The sequence below is a fragment of the Hyla sarda genome, unplaced genomic scaffold (genome assembly GCF_029499605.1).
Source record: "Hyla sarda isolate aHylSar1 unplaced genomic scaffold, aHylSar1.hap1 scaffold_2200, whole genome shotgun sequence".
Classification (NCBI taxonomy): domain Eukaryota; kingdom Metazoa; phylum Chordata; class Amphibia; order Anura; family Hylidae; genus Hyla; species Hyla sarda.
Window position 1 is genome coordinate 1 of NW_026608874.1, and position 24,582 is coordinate 24,582.

Sequence of the window (24,582 nt, forward strand, 5' to 3'; positions counted from 1 at the left end):
GACAATTTTCCATGCACACTCTGGGCTGGGGGGCAGTCAACCACCAGTACACACAGCAGAACCTAAACCCATACCATTATTGCTAAGCAGCAAGACAGGGGCCCATTGCACTCCCACGGGGCCTTTTTAAATGCAATCCATAACCCGGATTTGCCAGGAACCCTTCTTACTCCTCCTACTTGCATGTGACACTGGGCTTAGGATCTGCATAGGAAACACACACACAAGCACACACCTACCTTTGTTGCCTGCAGATGCCTCCTTGGCTGTCCCCAAACGGTATCAAACCAACACCCACGGGAAGCTGTAAGCATAGAGGACATGCCTGCACCCCATTGGACTTACCTGTGTGGGTTAAATCCGGGTTATTTGACAACCTATGGCGGTGATGGTTCTGCTCAGGCAGAGCAGTGCTGATGCTCCTCATAAAGCTGTCGCTGCTGTGAAGGTTCTAGGTGACATCACAAATCCCTTTGGTTACATACACAACAAAGCTGGGTTGTTGTTGTTTACACTCTGCAAGGCCTGTGGAAGTGAGTGACATCATAGCACTGTAGTTCTGAGGGTTCAAGATGGATGCAACAATCTCCTGTTGCTTCTATGAAGGCCGTAATAGACGACATCACCAAACAGCTCCATAGTCACATACACAGCAAAGGAGAGATGTTGTTTACACCTAGTGATGTCAGTGGTATTGAGTGACATCACAGCACAGTGCTAAGGCTCCTGGGCCTGGACACAGCAGCGGCTGCAATATCTCAACGGAGAATACGTTTATATCTATGTGTGTGTGTGCGCATATATATATATATATATATATATATATATATATATATATATATTTCTCCGCCGAAATCACTTTTAAACCCATTTCCACCTTTTTTTCCCTTCTCTTCCTCTTACTTTTTTTTCACGTTTTTTTACGTTTTTCTCCTTTTCGCCTCTTTTCTGGGCGTATTATTCTTCTTTTTCTTCTTTTTTTTCGTCTAATGCATACCCCATCAGTGCAGCAATGCTTATTCAATACCGCCAGCAGATGGAGACACTGGGGGATAATTTTCTAAGGATTTATACTGATTTTTCCTGTCTGAATTTGTCGCACAGAAAGTTGCAGGCCAAATATGTGTGACATTTCTGCGACTTTAGCTTCTAGAGCATTTTTACAACATTATACATAGGTGCTGAATACATAAAAAGCGACTGTTCAGCGACAGACAAGTCGCATCGGCTGAAAGTAGGCCAGAATGTCAGTCCATGTTGGAGCAGGTTTAGATACAGTCTAAAGCATAGATCTCAAAGTCTGTGCACAGAATTTAGCAAGGGCCTCGCACCTTCTGATGCATCAGGTAGGTGCACAATAGCATAGCCTAACCCTCTGTACTTTGGTCTATATTGATGCGGGACATAGACAGCCAGCTGATGACCAATCCATTAGTGCAATGGATGGCTGGAAGCATTTGTCTTTGCCTTTGCAATACCACAGAAGCAATGCATGGTCAATGTACAGCAATGACACACCTGTGTGAACAGCCAGGAGACCCCCCCCCCCCCCCCCCCCATGTTATGTTACATAGTTACATAGTTAGTACGGTCGAAAAAAGACATATGTCCATCACGTTCAACCAGGGAATTAAGGGGTAGGGGTGTGGCGCGATATTGGGGAAGGGATGAGATTTTATATTTCTTCATAAGCATTAATCTTATTTTGTCAATTAGGAACATTCAGCACCCACCCGCTATCAAGGCAGCTGCCTATCATGTCATGCCCTACCTGCACAGGTGTGCTGGCTACTCAAATGATCCAATTAAGGAGGCCATTTAGTCAGCAGCAGCAGAAGTCCTGTGCCTGGACGCTCCAACAGGGGCCAGACACAAGCAGAAGCAGAAGCAGCAGAAGCAGCAGCAGCACCACCTTTTGTTTTTTGGCTGCAGCAGCAGCAAGGCCCACAGGGCTGGCTAGCTGGCTAGCCAGCAAGCAGGTAGCAATGAAAGTAGGAATCTTTCTTTTTAACCCTGTAAGGGGGTGGTGCACTGTACCCGAAGATACTGCCATATCGGGTCAATGCATAGGGCGACGGAAGCAAGCTTCGAAATCGGCCCCCGTTCTCAAAAATCCATTTAATATATGGTCCCCAGATAGGGGACGTATCAGATATTAAACTGATAAGAACAGATACTACACTTGATCTTAGCCAAAAGGCCGAGAAGCGATAACCGTGAAAGGGGCGGGCCCAACAAGGTCCCCTTCATGGGCACTATCACTGCTTGCTGTCAGGGAGGCTGCCAGACAATTTTCCATGCACACTCTGGGCTGGGGGGCAGTCAACCACCAGTACACACAGCAGAACCTAAACCCATACCATTATTGCTAAGCAGCAAGACAGGGGCCCATTGCACTCCCACGGGGCCTTTTTAAATGCAATCCATAACCCGGATTTGCCAGGAACCCTTCTTACTCCTCCTACTTGCATGTGACACTGGGCTTAGGATCTGCATAGGAAACACACACACAAGCACACACCTACCTTTGTTGCCTGCAGATGCCTCCTTGGCTGTCCCCAAACGGTATCAAACCAACACCCACGGGAAGCTGTAAGCATAGAGGACATGCCTGCACCCCATTGGACTTACCTGTGTGGGTTAAATCCGGGTTATTTGACAACCTATGGCGGTGATGGTTCTGCTCAGGCAGAGCAGTGCTGATGCTCCTCATAAAGCTGTCGCTGCTGTGAAGGTTCTAGGTGACATCACAAATCCCTTTGGTTACATACACAACAAAGCTGGGTTGTTGTTGTTTACACTCTGCAAGGCCTGTGGAAGTGAGTGACATCATAGCACTGTAGTTCTGAGGGTTCAAGATGGATGCAACAATCTCCTGTTGCTTCTATGAAGGCCGTAATAGACGACATCACCAAACAGCTCCATAGTCACATACACAGCAAAGGAGAGATGTTGTTTACACCTAGTGATGTCAGTGGTATTGAGTGACATCACAGCACAGTGCTAAGGCTCCTGGGCCTGGACACAGCAGCGGCTGCAATATCTCAACGGAGAATACGTTTATATCTATGTGTGTGTGTGCGCATATATATATATATATATATATATATATATATATATATATATATTTCTCCGCCGAAATCACTTTTAAACCCATTTCCACCTTTTTTTCCCTTCTCTTCCTCTTACTTTTTTTTCACGTTTTTTTACGTTTTTCTCCTTTTCGCCTCTTTTCTGGGCGTATTATTCTTCTTTTTCTTCTTTTTTTTCGTCTAATGCATACCCCATCAGTGCAGCAATGCTTATTCAATACCGCCAGCAGATGGAGACACTGGGGGATAATTTTCTAAGGATTTATACTGATTTTTCCTGTCTGAATTTGTCGCACAGAAAGTTGCAGGCCAAATATGTGTGACATTTCTGCGACTTTAGCTTCTAGAGCATTTTTACAACATTATACATAGGTGCTGAATACATAAAAAGCGACTGTTCAGCGACAGACAAGTCGCATCGGCTGAAAGTAGGCCAGAATGTCAGTCCATGTTGGAGCAGGTTTAGATACAGTCTAAAGCATAGATCTCAAAGTCTGTGCACAGAATTTAGCAAGGGCCTCGCACCTTCTGATGCATCAGGTAGGTGCACAATAGCATAGCCTAACCCTCTGTACTTTGGTCTATATTGATGCGGGACATAGACAGCCAGCTGATGACCAATCCATTAGTGCAATGGATGGCTGGAAGCATTTGTCTTTGCCTTTGCAATACCACAGAAGCAATGCATGGTCAATGTACAGCAATGACACACCTGTGTGAACAGCCAGGAGACCCCCCCCCCCCCCCATGTTATGTTACATAGTTACATAGTTAGTACGGTCGAAAAAAGACATATGTCCATCACGTTCAACCAGGGAATTAAGGGGTAGGGGTGTGGCGCGATATTGGGGAAGGGATGAGATTTTATATTTCTTCATAAGCATTAATCTTATTTTGTCAATTAGGAACATTCAGCACCCACCCGCTATCAAGGCAGCTGCCTATCATGTCATGCCCTACCTGCACAGGTGTGCTGGCTACTCAAATGATCCAATTAAGGAGGCCATTTAGTCAGCAGCAGCAGAAGTCCTGTGCCTGGACGCTCCAACAGGGGCCAGACACAAGCAGAAGCAGAAGCAGCAGAAGCAGCAGCAGCACCACCTTTTGTTTTTTGGCTGCAGCAGCAGCAAGGCCCACAGGGCTGGCTAGCTGGCTAGCCAGCAAGCAGGTAGCAATGAAAGTAGGAATCTTTCTTTTTAACCCTGTAAGGGGGTGGTGCACTGTACCCGAAGATACTGCCATATCGGGTCAATGCATAGGGCGACGGAAGCAAGCTTCGAAATCGGCCCCCGTTCTCAAAAATCCATTTAATATATGGTCCCCAGATAGGGGACGTATCAGATATTAAACTGATAAGAACAGATACTACACTTGATCTTAGCCAAAAGGCCGAGAAGCGATAACCGTGAAAGGGGCGGGCCCAACAAGGTCCCCTTCATGGGCACTATCACTGCTTGCTGTCAGGGAGGCTGCCAGACAATTTTCCATGCACACTCTGGGCTGGGGGGCAGTCAACCACCAGTACACACAGCAGAACCTAAACCCATACCATTATTGCTAAGCAGCAAGACAGGGGCCCATTGCACTCCCACGGGGCCTTTTTAAATGCAATCCATAACCCGGATTTGCCAGGAACCCTTCTTACTCCTCCTACTTGCATGTGACACTGGGCTTAGGATCTGCATAGGAAACACACACACAAGCACACACCTACCTTTGTTGCCTGCAGATGCCTCCTTGGCTGTCCCCAAACGGTATCAAACCAACACCCACGGGAAGCTGTAAGCATAGAGGACATGCCTGCACCCCATTGGACTTACCTGTGTGGGTTAAATCCGGGTTATTTGACAACCTATGGCGGTGATGGTTCTGCTCAGGCAGAGCAGTGCTGATGCTCCTCATAAAGCTGTCGCTGCTGTGAAGGTTCTAGGTGACATCACAAATCCCTTTGGTTACATACACAACAAAGCTGGGTTGTTGTTGTTTACACTCTGCAAGGCCTGTGGAAGTGAGTGACATCATAGCACTGTAGTTCTGAGGGTTCAAGATGGATGCAACAATCTCCTGTTGCTTCTATGAAGGCCGTAATAGACGACATCACCAAACAGCTCCATAGTCACATACACAGCAAAGGAGAGATGTTGTTTACACCTAGTGATGTCAGTGGTATTGAGTGACATCACAGCACAGTGCTAAGGCTCCTGGGCCTGGACACAGCAGCGGCTGCAATATCTCAACGGAGAATACGTTTATATCTATGTGTGTGTGTGCGCATATATATATATATATATATATATATATATATATATATATTTCTCCGCCGAAATCACTTTTAAACCCATTTCCACCTTTTTTTCCCTTCTCTTCCTCTTACTTTTTTTTCACGTTTTTTTACGTTTTTCTCCTTTTCGCCTCTTTTCTGGGCGTATTATTCTTCTTTTTCTTCTTTTTTTTCGTCTAATGCATACCCCATCAGTGCAGCAATGCTTATTCAATACCGCCAGCAGATGGAGACACTGGGGGATAATTTTCTAAGGATTTATACTGATTTTTCCTGTCTGAATTTGTCGCACAGAAAGTTGCAGGCCAAATATGTGTGACATTTCTGCGACTTTAGCTTCTAGAGCATTTTTACAACATTATACATAGGTGCTGAATACATAAAAAGCGACTGTTCAGCGACAGACAAGTCGCATCGGCTGAAAGTAGGCCAGAATGTCAGTCCATGTTGGAGCAGGTTTAGATACAGTCTAAAGCATAGATCTCAAAGTCTGTGCACAGAATTTAGCAAGGGCCTCGCACCTTCTGATGCATCAGGTAGGTGCACAATAGCATAGCCTAACCCTCTGTACTTTGGTCTATATTGATGCGGGACATAGACAGCCAGCTGATGACCAATCCATTAGTGCAATGGATGGCTGGAAGCATTTGTCTTTGCCTTTGCAATATCACAGAAGCAATGCATGGTCAATGTACAGCAATGACACACCTGTGTGAACAGCCAGGAGACCCCCCCCCCCCCCCATGTTATGTTACATAGTTACATAGTTAGTACGGTCGAAAAAAGACATATGTCCATCACGTTCAACCAGGGAATTAAGGGGTAGGGGTGTGGCGCGATATTGGGGAAGGGATGAGATTTTATATTTCTTCATAAGCATTAATCTTATTTTGTCAATTAGGAACATTCAGCACCCACCCGCTATCAAGGCAGCTGCCTATCATGTCATGCCCTACCTGCACAGGTGTGCTGGCTACTCAAATGATCCAATTAAGGAGGCCATTTAGTCAGCAGCAGCAGAAGTCCTGTGCCTGGACGCTCCAACAGGGGCCAGACACAAGCAGAAGCAGAAGCAGCAGAAGCAGCAGCAGCACCACCTTTTGTTTTTTGGCTGCAGCAGCAGCAAGGCCCACAGGGCTGGCTAGCTAGCAAGCAGGTAGCAATGAAAGTAGGAATCTTTCTTTTTAACCCTGTAAGGGGGTGGTGCACTGTACCCGAAGATACTGCCATATCGGGTCAATGCATAGGGCGACGGAAGCAAGCTTCGAAATCGGCCCCCGTTCTCAAAAATCCATTTAATATATGGTCCCCAGATAGGGGACGTATCAGATATTAAACTGATAAGAACAGATACTACACTTGATCTTAGCCAAAAGGCCGAGAAGCGATAACCGTGAAAGGGGCGGGCCCAACAAGGTCCCCTTCATGGGCACTATCACTGCTTGCTGTCAGGGAGGCTGCCAGACAATTTTCCATGCACACTCTGGGCTGGGGGGCAGTCAACCACCAGTACACACAGCAGAACCTAAACCCATACCATTATTGCTAAGCAGCAAGACAGGGGCCCATTGCACTCCCACGGGGCCTTTTTAAATGCAATCCATAACCCGGATTTGCCAGGAACCCTTCTTACTCCTCCTACTTGCATGTGACACTGGGCTTAGGATCTGCATAGGAAACACACACACAAGCACACACCTACCTTTGTTGCCTGCAGATGCCTCCTTGGCTGTCCCCAAACGGTATCAAACCAACACCCACGGGAAGCTGTAAGCATAGAGGACATGCCTGCACCCCATTGGACTTACCTGTGTGGGTTAAATCCGGGTTATTTGACAACCTATGGCGGTGATGGTTCTGCTCAGGCAGAGCAGTGCTGATGCTCCTCATAAAGCTGTCGCTGCTGTGAAGGTTCTAGGTGACATCACAAATCCCTTTGGTTACATACACAACAAAGCTGGGTTGTTGTTGTTTACACTCTGCAAGGCCTGTGGAAGTGAGTGACATCATAGCACTGTAGTTCTGAGGGTTCAAGATGGATGCAACAATCTCCTGTTGCTTCTATGAAGGCCGTAATAGACGACATCACCAAACAGCTCCATAGTCACATACACAGCAAAGGAGAGATGTTGTTTACACCTAGTGATGTCAGTGGTATTGAGTGACATCACAGCACAGTGCTAAGGCTCCTGGGCCTGGACACAGCAGCGGCTGCAATATCTCAACGGAGAATACGTTTATATCTATGTGTGTGTGTGCGCATATATATATATATATATATATATATATATATATATATATATATATTTCTCCGCCGAAATCACTTTTAAACCCATTTCCACCTTTTTTTCCCTTCTCTTCCTCTTACTTTTTTTTCACGTTTTTTTACGTTTTTCTCCTTTTCGCCTCTTTTCTGGGCGTATTATTCTTCTTTTTCTTCTTTTTTTTCGTCTAATGCATACCCCATCAGTGCAGCAATGCTTATTCAATACCGCCAGCAGATGGAGACACTGGGGGATAATTTTCTAAGGATTTATACAGATTTTTCCTGTCTGAATTTGTCGCACAGAAAGTTGCAGGCCAAATATGTGTGACATTTCTGCGACTTTAGCTTCTAGAGCATTTTTACAACATTATACATAGGTGCTGAATACATAAAAAGCGACTGTTCAGCGACAGACAAGTCGCATCGGCTGAAAGTAGGCCAGAATGTCAGTCCATGTTGGAGCAGGTTTAGATACAGTCTAAAGCATAGATCTCAAAGTCTGTGCACAGAATTTAGCAAGGGCCTCGCACCTTCTGATGCATCAGGTAGGTGCACAATAGCATAGCCTAACCCTCTGTACTTTGGTCTATATTGATGCGGGACATAGACAGCCAGCTGATGACCAATCCATTAGTGCAATGGATGGCTGGAAGCATTTGTCTTTGCCTTTGCAATACCACAGAAGCAATGCATGGTCAATGTACAGCAATGACACACCTGTGTGAACAGCCAGGAGACCCCCCCCCCCCCCCCCCCCATGTTATGTTACATAGTTACATAGTTAGTACGGTCGAAAAAAGACATATGTCCATCACGTTCAACCAGGGAATTAAGGGGTAGGGGTGTGGCGCGATATTGGGGAAGGGATGAGATTTTATATTTCTTCATAAGCATTAATCTTATTTTGTCAATTAGGAACATTCAGCACCCACCCGCTATCAAGGCAGCTGCCTATCATGTCATGCCCTACCTGCACAGGTGTGCTGGCTACTCAAATGATCCAATTAAGGAGGCCATTTAGTCAGCAGCAGCAGAAGTCCTGTGCCTGGACGCTCCAACAGGGGCCAGACACAAGCAGAAGCAGAAGCAGCAGAAGCAGCAGCAGCACCACCTTTTGTTTTTTGGCTGCAGCAGCAGCAAGGCCCACAGGGCTGGCTAGCTGGCTAGCCAGCAAGCAGGTAGCAATGAAAGTAGGAATCTTTCTTTTTAACCCTGTAAGGGGGTGGTGCACTGTACCCGAAGATACTGCCATATCGGGTCAATGCATAGGGCGACGGAAGCAAGCTTCGAAATCGGCCCCCGTTCTCAAAAATCCATTTAATATATGGTCCCCAGATAGGGGACGTATCAGATATTAAACTGATAAGAACAGATACTACACTTGATCTTAGCCAAAAGGCCGAGAAGCGATAACCGTGAAAGGGGCGGGCCCAACAAGGTCCCCTTCATGGGCACTATCACTGCTTGCTGTCAGGGAGGCTGCCAGACAATTTTCCATGCACACTCTGGGCTGGGGGGCAGTCAACCACCAGTACACACAGCAGAACCTAAACCCATACCATTATTGCTAAGCAGCAAGACAGGGGCCCATTGCACTCCCACGGGGCCTTTTTAAATGCAATCCATAACCCGGATTTGCCAGGAACCCTTCTTACTCCTCCTACTTGCATGTGACACTGGGCTTAGGATCTGCATAGGAAACACACACACAAGCACACACCTACCTTTGTTGCCTGCAGATGCCTCCTTGGCTGTCCCCAAACGGTATCAAACCAACACCCACGGGAAGCTGTAAGCATAGAGGACATGCCTGCACCCCATTGGACTTACCTGTGTGGGTTAAATCCGGGTTATTTGACAACCTATGGCGGTGATGGTTCTGCTCAGGCAGAGCAGTGCTGATGCTCCTCATAAAGCTGTCGCTGCTGTGAAGGTTCTAGGTGACATCACAAATCCCTTTGGTTACATACACAACAAAGCTGGGTTGTTGTTGTTTACACTCTGCAAGGCCTGTGGAAGTGAGTGACATCATAGCACTGTAGTTCTGAGGGTTCAAGATGGATGCAACAATCTCCTGTTGCTTCTATGAAGGCCGTAATAGACGACATCACCAAACAGCTCCATAGTCACATACACAGCAAAGGAGAGATGTTGTTTACACCTAGTGATGTCAGTGGTATTGAGTGACATCACAGCACAGTGCTAAGGCTCCTGGGCCTGGACACAGCAGCGGCTGCAATATCTCAACGGAGAATACGTTTATATCTATGTGTGTGTGTGCGCATATATATATATATATATATATATATATATATATATATATATTTCTCCGCCGAAATCACTTTTAAACCCATTTCCACCTTTTTTTCCCTTCTCTTCCTCTTACTTTTTTTTCACGTTTTTTTACGTTTTTCTCCTTTTCGCCTCTTTTCTGGGCGTATTATTCTTCTTTTTCTTCTTTTTTTTCGTCTAATGCATACCCCATCAGTGCAGCAATGCTTATTCAATACCGCCAGCAGATGGAGACACTGGGGGATAATTTTCTAAGGATTTATACTGATTTTTCCTGTCTGAATTTGTCGCACAGAAAGTTGCAGGCCAAATATGTGTGACATTTCTGCGACTTTAGCTTCTAGAGCATTTTTACAACATTATACATAGGTGCTGAATACATAAAAAGCGACTGTTCAGCGACAGACAAGTCGCATCGGCTGAAAGTAGGCCAGAATGTCAGTCCATGTTGGAGCAGGTTTAGATACAGTCTAAAGCATAGATCTCAAAGTCTGTGCACAGAATTTAGCAAGGGCCTCGCACCTTCTGATGCATCAGGTAGGTGCACAATAGCATAGCCTAACCCTCTGTACTTTGGTCTATATTGATGCGGGACATAGACAGCCAGCTGATGACCAATCCATTAGTGCAATGGATGGCTGGAAGCATTTGTCTTTGCCTTTGCAATACCACAGAAGCAATGCATGGTCAATGTACAGCAATGACACACCTGTGTGAACAGCCAGGAGACCCCCCCCCCCCCCCATGTTATGTTACATAGTTACATAGTTAGTACGGTCGAAAAAAGACATATGTCCATCACGTTCAACCAGGGAATTAAGGGGTAGGGGTGTGGCGCGATATTGGGGAAGGGATGAGATTTTATATTTCTTCATAAGCATTAATCTTATTTTGTCAATTAGGAACATTCAGCACCCACCCGCTATCAAGGCAGCTGCCTATCATGTCATGCCCTACCTGCACAGGTGTGCTGGCTACTCAAATGATCCAATTAAGGAGGCCATTTAGTCAGCAGCAGCAGAAGTCCTGTGCCTGGACGCTCCAACAGGGGCCAGACACAAGCAGAAGCAGAAGCAGCAGAAGCAGCAGCAGCACCACCTTTTGTTTTTTGGCTGCAGCAGCAGCAAGGCCCACAGGGCTGGCTAGCTGGCTAGCCAGCAAGCAGGTAGCAATGAAAGTAGGAATCTTTCTTTTTAACCCTGTAAGGGGGTGGTGCACTGTACCCGAAGATACTGCCATATCGGGTCAATGCATAGGGCGACGGAAGCAAGCTTCGAAATCGGCCCCCGTTCTCAAAAATCCATTTAATATATGGTCCCCAGATAGGGGACGTATCAGATATTAAACTGATAAGAACAGATACTACACTTGATCTTAGCCAAAAGGCCGAGAAGCGATAACCGTGAAAGGGGCGGGCCCAACAAGGTCCCCTTCATGGGCACTATCACTGCTTGCTGTCAGGGAGGCTGCCAGACAATTTTCCATGCACACTCTGGGCTGGGGGGCAGTCAACCACCAGTACACACAGCAGAACCTAAACCCATACCATTATTGCTAAGCAGCAAGACAGGGGCCCATTGCACTCCCACGGGGCCTTTTTAAATGCAATCCATAACCCGGATTTGCCAGGAACCCTTCTTACTCCTCCTACTTGCATGTGACACTGGGCTTAGGATCTGCATAGGAAACACACACACAAGCACACACCTACCTTTGTTGCCTGCAGATGCCTCCTTGGCTGTCCCCAAACGGTATCAAACCAACACCCACGGGAAGCTGTAAGCATAGAGGACATGCCTGCACCCCATTGGACTTACCTGTGTGGGTTAAATCCGGGTTATTTGACAACCTATGGCGGTGATGGTTCTGCTCAGGCAGAGCAGTGCTGATGCTCCTCATAAAGCTGTCGCTGCTGTGAAGGTTCTAGGTGACATCACAAATCCCTTTGGTTACATACACAACAAAGCTGGGTTGTTGTTGTTTACACTCTGCAAGGCCTGTGGAAGTGAGTGACATCATAGCACTGTAGTTCTGAGGGTTCAAGATGGATGCAACAATCTCCTGTTGCTTCTATGAAGGCCGTAATAGACGACATCACCAAACAGCTCCATAGTCACATACACAGCAAAGGAGAGATGTTGTTTACACCTAGTGATGTCAGTGGTATTGAGTGACATCACAGCACAGTGCTAAGGCTCCTGGGCCTGGACACAGCAGCGGCTGCAATATCTCAACGGAGAATACGTTTATATCTATGTGTGTGTGTGCGCATATATATATATATATATATATATATATATATATATATATTTCTCCGCCGAAATCACTTTTAAACCCATTTCCACCTTTTTTTCCCTTCTCTTCCTCTTACTTTTTTTTCACGTTTTTTTACGTTTTTCTCCTTTTCGCCTCTTTTCTGGGCGTATTATTCTTCTTTTTCTTCTTTTTTTTCGTCTAATGCATACCCCATCAGTGCAGCAATGCTTATTCAATACCGCCAGCAGATGGAGACACTGGGGGATAATTTTCTAAGGATTTATACTGATTTTTCCTGTCTGAATTTGTCGCACAGAAAGTTGCAGGCCAAATATGTGTGACATTTCTGCGACTTTAGCTTCTAGAGCATTTTTACAACATTATACATAGGTGCTGAATACATAAAAAGCGACTGTTCAGCGACAGACAAGTCGCATCGGCTGAAAGTAGGCCAGAATGTCAGTCCATGTTGGAGCAGGTTTAGATACAGTCTAAAGCATAGATCTCAAAGTCTGTGCACAGAATTTAGCAAGGGCCTCGCACCTTCTGATGCATCAGGTAGGTGCACAATAGCATAGCCTAACCCTCTGTACTTTGGTCTATATTGATGCGGGACATAGACAGCCAGCTGATGACCAATCCATTAGTGCAATGGATGGCTGGAAGCATTTGTCTTTGCCTTTGCAATATCACAGAAGCAATGCATGGTCAATGTACAGCAATGACACACCTGTGTGAACAGCCAGGAGACCCCCCCCCCCCCCCATGTTATGTTACATAGTTACATAGTTAGTACGGTCGAAAAAAGACATATGTCCATCACGTTCAACCAGGGAATTAAGGGGTAGGGGTGTGGCGCGATATTGGGGAAGGGATGAGATTTTATATTTCTTCATAAGCATTAATCTTATTTTGTCAATTAGGAACATTCAGCACCCACCCGCTATCAAGGCAGCTGCCTATCATGTCATGCCCTACCTGCACAGGTGTGCTGGCTACTCAAATGATCCAATTAAGGAGGCCATTTAGTCAGCAGCAGCAGAAGTCCTGTGCCTGGACGCTCCAACAGGGGCCAGACACAAGCAGAAGCAGAAGCAGCAGAAGCAGCAGCAGCACCACCTTTTGTTTTTTGGCTGCAGCAGCAGCAAGGCCCACAGGGCTGGCTAGCTGGCTAGCCAGCAAGCAGGTAGCAATGAAAGTAGGAATCTTTCTTTTTAACCCTGTAAGGGGGTGGTGCACTGTACCCGAAGATACTGCCATATCGGGTCAATGCATAGGGCGACGGAAGCAAGCTTCGAAATCGGCCCCCGTTCTCAAAAATCCATTTAATATATGGTCCCCAGATAGGGGACGTATCAGATATTAAACTGATAAGAACAGATACTACACTTGATCTTAGCCAAAAGGCCGAGAAGCGATAACCGTGAAAGGGGCGGGCCCAACAAGGTCCCCTTCATGGGCACTATCACTGCTTGCTGTCAGGGAGGCTGCCAGACAATTTTCCATGCACACTCTGGGCTGGGGGGCAGTCAACCACCAGTACACACAGCAGAACCTAAACCCATACCATTATTGCTAAGCAGCAAGACAGGGGCCCATTGCACTCCCACGGGGCCTTTTTAAATGCAATCCATAACCCGGATTTGCCAGGAACCCTTCTTACTCCTCCTACTTGCATGTGACACTGGGCTTAGGATCTGCATAGGAAACACACACACAAGCACACACCTACCTTTGTTGCCTGCAGATGCCTCCTTGGCTGTCCCCAAACGGTATCAAACCAACACCCACGGGAAGCTGTAAGCATAGAGGACATGCCTGCACCCCATTGGACTTACCTGTGTGGGTTAAATCCGGGTTATTTGACAACCTATGGCGGTGATGGTTCTGCTCAGGCAGAGCAGTGCTGATGCTCCTCATAAAGCTGTCGCTGCTGTGAAGGTTCTAGGTGACATCACAAATCCCTTTGGTTACATACACAACAAAGCTGGGTTGTTGTTGTTTACACTCTGCAAGGCCTGTGGAAGTGAGTGACATCATAGCACTGTAGTTCTGAGGGTTCAAGATGGATGCAACAATCTCCTGTTGCTTCTATGAAGGCCGTAATAGACGACATCACCAAACAGCTCCATAGTCACATACACAGCAAAGGAGAGATGTTGTTTACACCTAGTGATGTCAGTGGTATTGAGTGACATCACAGCACAGTGCTAAGGCTCCTGGGCCTGGACACAGCAGCGGCTGCAATATCTCAACGGAGAATACGTTTATATCTATGTGTGTGTGTGCGCATATATATATATATATATATATATATATATATATATATATATTTCTCCGCCGAAATCACTTTTAAACCCATTTCCACCTTTTTTTCCCTTCTCTTCCTCTTACTTTTTTTTCACGTTTTTTTACGTTTTTCTCCTTTTCGCCTCTTTTCTGGGCGTATTATTCTTCTTTTTCTTCTTTTTTTTCGTCTAATGCATACCCCATCAGTGCAGCAATGCTTATTCAATACCGCCAGCAGATGGAGACACTGGGGGATAATTTTCTAAGGATTTATACAGATTTTTCCTGTCTGAATTTGTCGCACAGAAAGTTGCAGGCCAAATATGTGTGACATTTCTGCGACTTTAGCTTCTAGAGCATTTTTACAACATTATACATAGGTGCTGAATACATAAAAAGCGACTGTTCAGCGACAGACAAGTCGCATCGGCTGAAAGTAGGCCAGAATGTCAGTCCATGTTGGAGCAGGTTTAGATACAGTCTAAAGCATAGATCTCAAAGTCTGTGCACAGAATTTAGCAAGGGCCTCGCACCTTCTGATGCATCAGGTAGGTGCACAATAGCATAGCCTAACCCTCTGTACTTTGGTCTATATTGATGCGGGACATAGACAGCCAGCTGATGACCAATCCATTAGTGCAATGGATGGCTGGAAGCATTTGTCTTTGCCTTTGCAATACCACAGAAGCAATGCATGGTCAATGTACAGCAATGACACACCTGTGTGAACAGCCAGGAGACCCCCCCCCCCCCCCCCCCATGTTATGTTACATAGTTACATAGTTAGTACGGTCGAAAAAAGACATATGTCCATCACGTTCAACCAGGGAATTAAGGGGTAGGGGTGTGGCGCGATATTGGGGAAGGGATGAGATTTTATATTTCTTCATAAGCATTAATCTTATTTTGTCAATTAGGAACATTCAGCACCCACCCGCTATCAAGGCAGCTGCCTATCATGTCATGCCCTACCTGCACAGGTGTGCTGGCTACTCAAATGATCCAATTAAGGAGGCCATTTAGTCAGCAGCAGCAGAAGTCCTGTGCCTGGACGCTCCAACAGGGGCCAGACACAAGCAGAAGCAGAAGCAGCAGAAGCAGCAGCAGCACCACCTTTTGTTTTTTGGCTGCAGCAGCAGCAAGGCCCACAGGGCTGGCTAGCTGGCTAGCCAGCAAGCAGGTAGCAATGAAAGTAGGAATCTTTCTTTTTAACCCTGTAAGGGGGTGGTGCACTGTACCCGAAGATACTGCCATATCGGGTCAATGCATAGGGCGACGGAAGCAAGCTTCGAAATCGGCCCCCGTTCTCAAAAATCCATTTAATATATGGTCCCCAGATAGGGGACGTATCAGATATTAAACTGATAAGAACAGATACTACACTTGATCTTAGCCAAAAGGCCGAGAAGCGATAACCGTGAAAGGGGCGGGCCCAACAAGGTCCCCTTCATGGGCACTATCACTGCTTGCTGTCAGGGAGGCTGCCAGACAATTTTCCATGCACACTCTGGGCTGGGGGGCAGTCAACCACCAGTACACACAGCAGAACCTAAACCCATACCATTATTGCTAAGCAGCAAGACAGGGGCCCATTGCACTCCCACGGGGCCTTTTTAAATGCAATCCATAACCCGGATTTGCCAGGAACCCTTCTTACTCCTCCTACTTGCATGTGACACTGGGCTTAGGATCTGCATAGGAAACACACACACAAGCACACACCTACCTTTGTTGCCTGCAGATGCCTCCTTGGCTGTCCCCAAACGGTATCAAACCAACACCCACGGGAAGCTGTAAGCATAGAGGACATGCCTGCACCCCATTGGACTTACCTGTGTGGGTTAAATCCGGGTTATTTGACAACCTATGGCGGTGATGGTTCTGCTCAGGCAGAGCAGTGCTGATGCTCCTCATAAAGCTGTCGCTGCTGTGAAGGTTCTAGGTGACATCACAAATCCCTTTGGTTACATACACAACAAAGCTGGGTTGTTGTTGTTTACACTCTGCAAGGCCTGTGGAAGTGAGTGACATCATAGCACTGTAGTTCTGAGGGTTCAAGATGGATGCAACAATCTCCTGTTGCTTCTATGAAGGCCGTAATAGACGACATCACCAAACAGCTCCATAGTCACATACACAGCAAAGGAGAGATGTTGTTTACACCTAGTGATGTCAGTGGTATTGAGTGACATCACAGCACAGTGCTAAGGCTCCTGGGCCTGGACACAGCAGCGGCTGCAATATCTCAACGGAGAATACGTTTATATCTATGTGTGTGTGTGCGCATATATATATATATATATATATATATATATATATATATATATATATTTCTCCGCCGAAATCACTTTTAAACCCATTTCCACCTTTTTTTCCCTTCTCTTCCTCTTACTTTTTTTTCACGTTTTTTTACGTTTTTCTCCTTTTCGCCTCTTTTCTGGGCGTATTATTCTTCTTTTTCTTCTTTTTTTTCGTCTAATGCATACCCCATCAGTGCAGCAATGCTTATTCAATACCGCCAGCAGATGGAGACACTGGGGGATAATTTTCTAAGGATTTATACTGATTTTTCCTGTCTGAATTTGTCGCACAGAAAGTTGCAGGCCAAATATGTGTGACATTTCTGCGACTTTAGCTTCTAGAGCATTTTTACAACATTATACATAGGTGCTGAATACATAAAAAGCGACTGTTCAGCGACAGACAAGTCGCATCGGCTGAAAGTAGGCCAGAATGTCAGTCCATGTTGGAGCAGGTTTAGATACAGTCTAAAGCATAGATCTCAAAGTCTGTGCACAGAATTTAGCAAGGGCCTCGCACCTTCTGATGCATCAGGTAGGTGCACAATAGCATAGCCTAACCCTCTGTACTTTGGTCTATATTGATGCGGGACATAGACAGCCAGCTGATGACCAATCCATTAGTGCAATGGATGGCTGGAAGCATTTGTCTTTGCCTTTGCAATACCACAGAAGCAATGCATGGTCAATGTACAGCAATGACACACCTGTGTGAACAGCCAGGAGACCCCCCCCCCCCCCCCCCCCCCCATGTTATGTTACATAGTTACATAGTTAGTACGGTCGAAAAAAGACATATGTCCATCACGTTCAACCAGGGAATTAAGGGGTAGGGGTGTGGCGCGATATTGGGGAAGGGATGAGATTTTATATTTCTTCATAAGCATTAATCTTATTTTGTCAATTAGGAACATTCAGCACCCACCCGCTATCAAGGCAGCTGCCTATCATGTCATGCCCTACCTGCACAGGTGTGCTGGCTACTCAAATGATCCAATTAAGGAGGCCATTTAGTCAGCAGCAGCAGAAGTCCTGTGCCTGGACGCTCCAACAGGGGCCAGACACAAGCAGAAGCAGAAGCAGCAGAAGCAGCAGCAGCACCACCTTTTGTTTTTTGGCTGCAGCAGCAGCAAGGCCCACAGGGCTGGCTAGCTGGCTAGCCAGCAAGCAGGTAGCAATGAAAGTAGGAATCTTTCTTTTTAACCCTGTAAGGGGGTGGTGCACTGTACCCGAAGATACTGCCATATCGGGTCAATGCATAGGGCGACGGAAGCAAGCTTCGAAATCGGCCCCCGTTCTCAAAAATCCATTTAATATATGGTCCCCAGATAGGGGACGTATCAGATATTAAACTGATAAGAACAGATACTACACTTGATCTTAGCCAAAAGGCCGAGAAGCGATAACCGTGAAAGGGGCGGGCCCAACAAGGTCCCCTTCATGGGCACTATCACTGCTTGCTGTCAGGGAGGCTGCCAGACAATTTTCCATGCACACTCTGGGCTGGGGGGCAGTCAACCACCAGTACACACAGCAGAACCTAAACCCATACCATTATTGCTAAGCAGCAAGACAGGGGCCCATTGCACTCCCACGGGGCCTTTTTAAATGCAATACATAACCCGGATTTGCCAGGAACCCTTCTTACTCCTCCTACTTGCATGTGACACTGGGCTTAGGATCTGCATAGGAAACACACACACAAGCACACACCTACCTTTGTTGCCTGCAGATGCCTCCTTGGCTGTCCCCAAACGGTATCAAACCAACACCCACGGGAAGCTGTAAGCATAGAGGACATGCCTGCACCCCATTGGACTTACCTGTGTGGGTTAAATCCGGGTTATTTGACAACCTATGGCGGTGATGGTTCTGCTCAGGCAGAGCAGTGCTGATGCTCCTCATAAAGCTGTCGCTGCTGTGAAGGTTCTAGGTGACATCACAAATCCCTTTGGTTACATACACAACAAAGCTGGGTTGTTGTTGTTTACACTCTGCAAGGCCTGTGGAAGTGAGTGACATCATAGCACTGTAGTTCTGAGGGTTCAAGATGGATGCAACAATCTCCTGTTGCTTCTATGAAGGCCGTAATAGACGACATCACCAAACAGCTCCATAGTCACATACACAGCAAAGGAGAGATGTTGTTTACACCTAGTGATGTCAGTGGTATTGAGTGACATCACAGCACAGTGCTAAGGCTCCTGGGCCTGGACACAGCAGCGGCTGCAATATCTCAACGGAGAATACGTTTATATCTATGTGTGTGTGTGCGCATATATATATATATATATATATATATATATATATATATATATTTCTCCGCCGAAATCACTTTTAAACCCATTTCCACCTTTTTTTCCCTTCTCTTCCTCTTACTTTTTTTTCACGTTTTTTTACGTTTTTCTCCTTTTCGCCTCTTTTCTGGGCGTATTATTCTTCTTTTTCTTCTTTTTTTTCGTCTAATGCATACCCCATCAGTGCAGCAATGCTTATTCAATACCGCCAGCAGATGGAGACACTGGGGGATAATTTTCTAAGGATTTATACTGATTTTTCCTGTCTGAATTTGTCGCACAGAAAGTTGCAGGCCAAATATGTGTGACATTTCTGCGACTTTAGCTTCTAGAGCATTTTTACAACATTATACATAGGTGCTGAATACATAAAAAGCGACTGTTCAGCGACAGACAAGTCGCATCGGCTGAAAGTAGGCCAGAATGTCAGTCCATGTTGGAGCAGGTTTAGATACAGTCTAAAGCATAGATCTCAAAGTCTGTGCACAGAATTTAGCAAGGGCCTCGCACCTTCTGATGCATCAGGTAGGTGCACAATAGCATAGCCTAACCCTCTGTACTTTGGTCTATATTGATGCGGGACATAGACAGCCAGCTGATGACCAATCCATTAGTGCAATGGATGGCTGGAAGCATTTGTCTTTGCCTTTGCAATACCACAGAAGCAATGCATGGTCAATGTACAGCAATGACACACCTGTGTGAACAGCCAGGAGACCCCCCCCCCCCCCCCCCCCCCCATGTTATGTTACATAGTTACATAGTTAGTACGGTCGAAAAAAGACATATGTCCATCACGTTCAACCAGGGAATTAAGGGGTAGGGGTGTGGCGCGATATTGGGGAAGGGATGAGATTTTATATTTCTTCATAAGCATTAATCTTATTTTGTCAATTAGGAACATTCAGCACCCACCCGCTATCAAGGCAGCTGCCTATCATGTCATGCCCTACCTGCACAGGTGTGCTGGCTACTCAAATGATCCAATTAAGGAGGCCATTTAGTCAGCAGCAGCAGAAGTCCTGTGCCTGGACGCTCCAACAGGGGCCAGACACAAGCAGAAGCAGAAGCAGCAGAAGCAGCAGCAGCACCACCTTTTGTTTTTTGGCTGCAGCAGCAGCAAGGCCCACAGGGCTGGCTAGCTGGCTAGCCAGCAAGCAGGTAGCAATGAAAGTAGGAATCTTTCTTTTTAACCCTGTAAGGGGGTGGTGCACTGTACCCGAAGATACTGCCATATCGGGTCAATGCATAGGGCGACGGAAGCAAGCTTCGAAATCGGCCCCCGTTCTCAAAAATCCATTTAATATATGGTCCCCAGATAGGGGACGTATCAGATATTAAACTGATAAGAACAGATTTTAACTTGGCTACCCCTGAGGGGTATCTTTTTATTTAGAATTCATAACATTTTACAAAGTGCATTACGATTTATAAATATAATTTTTTTTCAATAAAAACAAATTTTGATAATAAAATCACATATAACAATAAAAGTTCACATAAATACAATCATAATACACTTAAAATGGGCACTTGGTGGCTTTACAAAAGGGCGTTCCATTCATTAAAATACCATTTTCTAGCTAATAAAGGATAATATTTCTTGTCTAATAAAAAGTACTGGTACATATCACTAAAACAAAGAGCTAAAACATCATTCACAGATAAAATCTCATGTTTAAAAAGTAAAATGTTTCTGGCATTCCATAGAGCTGCTTTAACACAGTTTATGATCTTCCATGCCATTGTCTCTTGAGTCCGTATTGGGCATTCCAGACATCCATAAAAAACAGCTGCAGAGTTTAAGTCCTTTATTTCTGTTATCTTCTTCACCAGAGGGAGTATTTTAGTCCATATCCTTTTTGCATAAAAACAAGTCCAGAAAAGGTGGTACACGGTCTCGGGTTCCTGGCAGCCCTCCCTCGGGCATACTGCAGTGTTGGCCATCCTTCTTCGGTGCTGGAATGCCCGGCATGGAAGACACTCGTGTATGCAGCTCCAGGCCAGATCTTTCTGTGAATTAAAAAGATAAATCATATTTGCCATCTTCCATATTTTCCTGCATTTCTCTTCATTAAAATTATTCACAGGGGCAATAAAACCACTTTCTTTAATATATTTTAACATTTTTTTGCTATTAGTTACTTCATTAATACTTTTTCCGTTAAAGTTGTACAAGTTGAAAATTTTCTCTAAAATCTTGTATTGTTGGGGAAGATTAAAAGCATAAGGACAGCTTAAAACAGTTTTAAACCACCCATTCCTCCTCATAAAAAAACCTGTATTAAAACGGATAAAATATGACCAGTAACTATCCTTAAAAAGTGTGCTAACACACATGCTAAAAAACTTGGTAAAAAGGAACGCCCTGATGTCGGGGAAGTCCTTTCCACCCATACCTTTTGGCATCATGACGATCTCTCTTCTCAATTTTTCACTCTTGGAGCTCCATAAAAAGGTAAAACATGCTTTAATTATTTTATTTAAAATCATTTCGGGGGGTGGAAAGACCATGCCAAGATACAATAAAATGGGTAAAATCACCATCTTTGTAACTAAAACCTTCCCCTCCATCGTTAGCTTTCTCATGTTCCACATACAAATTTTTGTGTTTATTTTTTGAGCCACCAAGTCCCAGCTATTAAAACCATTGTTTGACTCACTGAAGGAGACCCCTAAAATCTGCACAGACTCAGACACAGGAATGGGTAAATCCCTTAAAAACAGTCCTCCTATATTTAAAACACTGCTTTTATTAAAATTTACCTTAAAACCGGAGGCACAACAAAAAAATTCAACTTGCTTTAGGGCTTTTTGAAGCGATGGGGTGTCCCTTCCGAGCACTGCCACATCGTCCATGTACCCCACTACTTTAGCCTCTAGTCCCCCTCCTCCCGGCAGGGGGACCCCTCTTATTTGCTTATCTCTCCTCAAGGTGCATAGTAGAGGCTCAAGCGCACATATGAAAAGTAGTGGGGACAAAGGACACCCCTGCTTCACTCCGGAATTTAAAATCACATCCTGTGTCTTAAAACCGTTAACTAAAATCTTGCTTGTGCAGTTTTTATAAAAGGCCTTAAGAGACAATAAAAAGCCTTCAGGTATACCCATTTTCTCTAAAACCTTAAAAAGATAAAAATGTGACACTCTGTCAAAAGCCTTCTCGAAGTCTAAGGATAAAATGGCTAGTTTTCCGTTTCTAGACTTTGTGTCACTAATCACATCTTTTAAAAGGTTAAGATTTTCCCATATGCTCCTCCCAGGCACCCCACAGACCTGATTTGAATGGATTATTTTCTCTATTACACTTTTTAATCTATTTGCGCACAGTTTTGCCATCACTTTGTAGTCACAGTTGAGGAGGGTGATTGGTCTCCAGTTCTTTAGATCTGACCGGTCTCCCTTTTTGAACAGCAGGGAGACATCACCCTTCCTCCATGAACCTGGGAGGGCTTTTGTTTTAAATACTTCTGTAAAAAGGGAAAAAAGGTCATCTTTTAAAACACCATAAAAAATGACATAAAACTCAATGGGTATACCGTCAGGACCAGGCACCTTACCGGATTTAAAACTCCTGATCGTCTCTAAAACCTCCTGTTCCGAGATCTCCCTCTGTAAAAGAGACTGGGACACAGGGTCTAAAACATTGGTAATCTCCTTCAATGAGTCATTCATAAAATCAATATCAATATTTTTTGTATTAAAAAGATCCGCATAAAATGAATGTACCCTTTTTAAAATACCCTGTACATCTTTTTCTCCTTGTATATTATCAATTAAAACCTTTTTATCCGTTACTTTCTTAAAAAAGTACCTGGAGCAGGTCTCGTTCTCTTCAAGGTGTTTTATTTTGGATCTGAAAATTATCTCTTTTCCCTTCTGCTCCAGGCACTGTTTTATTTCTTTTTTTAAGTCAGTAATTTCTCTATAAACCTCTATACCATTGTCTCTGAATTTGTACAGGGTTTGCAGACGGGTATTTAGAAGGGAGTAAAACTCACGCTTCTCTTTAGCTCTAGAGATCCCTACTCTAATAAAAAACTCTTTTATTTTTATTTTCATTTTCTCCCACCATATACTGATGGGAGTGTTAGGATCTCTTACCCGTCTGCAGTCCTTGTAGAAGTTGATAAAATCGGATAAAACCTGCGGATCTTCTAAAAGGGATACATTCATCTTCCAGGCATTCCTCCCAGTCTTTTTTCTAAAATCACTCTTCACCTTAAAAGATAAAAGTTTGTGATCAGAAAAAACATTGGTTAAAACATCACACTTAAAAGGCAGTACTTGATAAGAACAGAAGATAAAATCGATCCTGGAGCTGCAGTTTGCGTTGCTCCAGGTCACACCGTCTCTTTCTGGTAAAATACTATTGCATTTCTTAAAAACATCAGTAAGTCTAAAATCAATAATCATATTTTTTAACATAGAAGATGTTTTATCATAGTTTCTACTTACTGAATTGGTAAAACGGTGCTCCCCCCTTAAAATACAATTAAAATCACCTGCTAAAATAAGAGGTTCAGAATCATTGATAAAAAGGGGTAAAATCTCTAACATCCGTGCTCTATCATTTTTATTGGGTGAACCATAAAAATTTAAAAACTGCCATTTAATACCATCAATAAAAGCTTTAACCAATAAAATTCTGCCTGGTAAAATCTCATGAATAAAATCAATAAAGGCATTTCCTTTAAAAAGTATGGCGACCCCTGCTGATCTGGATTCGTTAGATCCAGACCAGACTGATGGACCGTGTACCCAATCTTTTTTATACTTTTCATAATTTAAACTATGCGGGATGCCGCACTCCTGCAGGAAAACCACAGAAGCAGCAAAAATAGACAAGTAGTTAAAAAGGGCAACCCGTTTCGCTCGTGAACTTATACTTCTTACATTCATAGACAATCCGGACAACTCAGCCATTGGAGATGTAAAAAAAAGGGAGGCTCAGATAACAAACTAAAAACCAGATTGCGCACTGGAGCTCTCGTTACCCCCCACCTCTGACTCTACCGTACACATAGAGGAAGCCGGAGAGGAACCACCATCGCTCGAGCAGCCCCCCTCTTCCAAGACCACAGGTGTATAGACGGAGTACATTGGTAAGAACAGCTTCTGGGCTCCATTCTCTTTTTCGGCGTCCACCTCTTGCCCCTCCATAGGGGTCGGGTGCGTACTTAGGTCCGTTTCCGGGACCTCGGAGATGGTCACCCCTGAAACCTCCTCCTGGCTGGGAGGAGGAGGGGTATCCACCGCTGGGACCTGTGGAGGAGCTTCACTTGGAGCCCCCGTCATGACAGGAACTTCCATCTGCTCCTCCTGGACCACCTCCGAGTCCGGACGCCCTTTGGAGCCCCTTCGTCTTTTCACCTTTGCTACTCCGTCCGGGTTTTCACACTCAGGGGGACCCCGAGCAGGAGGACCTTCCGGGGTGGAATCGGGCACCTCTCGCTCTTCCACCTTCTCTGAGGTATCTGCCCGATCCCCTCTCGCATTTCTCTTCCCC

General features: G+C 45.1%; 8 non-coding genes and 1 pseudogene across 8 annotated transcripts; all 9 read right to left on the minus strand.

The window, feature by feature from the left end:
* Positions 1–2,021: 2,021 nt before the first annotated feature.
* Positions 2,022–2,212, minus strand: LOC130320547 (U2 spliceosomal RNA). The gene has a single exon (XR_008866423.1). It is a non-coding gene; the product is annotated as a U2 spliceosomal RNA (small nuclear RNA).
* Positions 2,213–4,302: 2,090 nt separating this feature from the next.
* LOC130320559 (U2 spliceosomal RNA) lies at positions 4,303–4,493 on the minus strand. The gene has a single exon (XR_008866434.1). It is a non-coding gene; the product is annotated as a U2 spliceosomal RNA (small nuclear RNA).
* A 2,078-nt stretch (positions 4,494–6,571) lies between these two features.
* LOC130320566 (U2 spliceosomal RNA) lies at positions 6,572–6,762 on the minus strand. Its single transcript, XR_008866438.1, has one exon. It is a non-coding gene; the product is annotated as a U2 spliceosomal RNA (small nuclear RNA).
* A 2,097-nt stretch (positions 6,763–8,859) lies between these two features.
* On the minus strand, positions 8,860–9,050 carry LOC130320567 (U2 spliceosomal RNA). The gene has a single exon (XR_008866439.1). It is a non-coding gene; the product is annotated as a U2 spliceosomal RNA (small nuclear RNA).
* A 2,088-nt stretch (positions 9,051–11,138) lies between these two features.
* Positions 11,139–11,329, minus strand: LOC130320568 (U2 spliceosomal RNA). The gene has a single exon (XR_008866440.1). It is a non-coding gene; the product is annotated as a U2 spliceosomal RNA (small nuclear RNA).
* Positions 11,330–13,415: 2,086 nt separating this feature from the next.
* On the minus strand, positions 13,416–13,606 carry LOC130320548 (U2 spliceosomal RNA). Its single transcript, XR_008866424.1, has one exon. It is a non-coding gene; the product is annotated as a U2 spliceosomal RNA (small nuclear RNA).
* Positions 13,607–15,698: 2,092 nt separating this feature from the next.
* Positions 15,699–15,889, minus strand: LOC130320550 (U2 spliceosomal RNA). Its single transcript, XR_008866425.1, has one exon. It is a non-coding gene; the product is annotated as a U2 spliceosomal RNA (small nuclear RNA).
* A 2,100-nt stretch (positions 15,890–17,989) lies between these two features.
* LOC130320551 (U2 spliceosomal RNA) lies at positions 17,990–18,180 on the minus strand. Its single transcript, XR_008866426.1, has one exon. It is a non-coding gene; the product is annotated as a U2 spliceosomal RNA (small nuclear RNA).
* A 2,096-nt stretch (positions 18,181–20,276) lies between these two features.
* LOC130320564 (U2 spliceosomal RNA) lies at positions 20,277–20,457 on the minus strand (annotated as a pseudogene).
* Positions 20,458–24,582: the final 4,125 nt, after the last annotated feature.